Source organism: Pteropus alecto, unplaced genomic scaffold (genome assembly GCF_000325575.1).
Source record: "Pteropus alecto unplaced genomic scaffold, ASM32557v1 scaffold185, whole genome shotgun sequence".
NCBI lineage: Eukaryota > Metazoa > Chordata > Mammalia > Chiroptera > Pteropodidae > Pteropus > Pteropus alecto.
Window position 1 is genome coordinate 1,938,239 of NW_006438088.1, and position 809 is coordinate 1,939,047.

At 26.8% G+C, this 809-nt stretch overlaps 1 protein-coding gene across 1 annotated transcript in view; it reads right to left on the reverse strand.

Moving 5' to 3' along the window:
* STXBP5 (syntaxin binding protein 5) overlaps positions 1–809 on the reverse strand; it is a 152,462-nt gene that overhangs the window by 87,669 nt on the left and 63,984 nt on the right.

An 809-nucleotide genomic window follows, 5' to 3' on the forward strand; every position in this document is an offset into this window, starting at 1 on the left:
ACAAAAAAAAAAAAAGTGAAACTAAGTCTCAGAGATTGTATTGTACCAATTCTATACTTCAGAATGAACTGATGTCTGCCATTAATACAGAACTGCTAAAGTTAACATTTGTCTTGGTCACAAAGTATATATATATATATATATATATATACGTGTGTGTGTATATATGTATATAATTGACAAGTTCAAGAAAACAAAATGTATTCTTATGCTTTCTTAGAATAAGTCAAACCTAAACATAAATTACCAAGTAATTACAATCAATATCCCAAGGAAAAACTGGTTGCATTGACAGAGTAAAACAAATTTAAAATATTAACTAAAATTCTAAGAAAATCAAAATGTAGATCTGAAGTTAAGATCCATTAAAAATATCTCAGGTTGAGCTTCGAGACAGATTATCCATTTTTCACAGCAATTATTGAAGTGATTTTTAAAATTTGATGGGACCCTCTTTTGACTAAAAATTTATTTTATAACTTTAAGCCACTTTAAAAGGATCTGAAAATATTTTTATAGCCAAACATGTTACTCTTCAATTTTTTGTTCTAATATTACTTAATTTTTTATCTGTAAAAAATTTTTTTAATCTCTCTCTCCTAGGTCTTCTTTAAATTACTCCTTTTCACCTATATAATGAAAACTACAACCCTATTCAAAGAAATCGAAGAAGATACAAAGAAATGGAAAGATATTCTGTGTTCTTGGATTGAAAGAATCAACATAGTTACAATGACCATAATACCTAAGGCATTATACAGATTTAATGCAATCCCCATCAAAATCTCATCGGCATTTTTTTTAAGAAA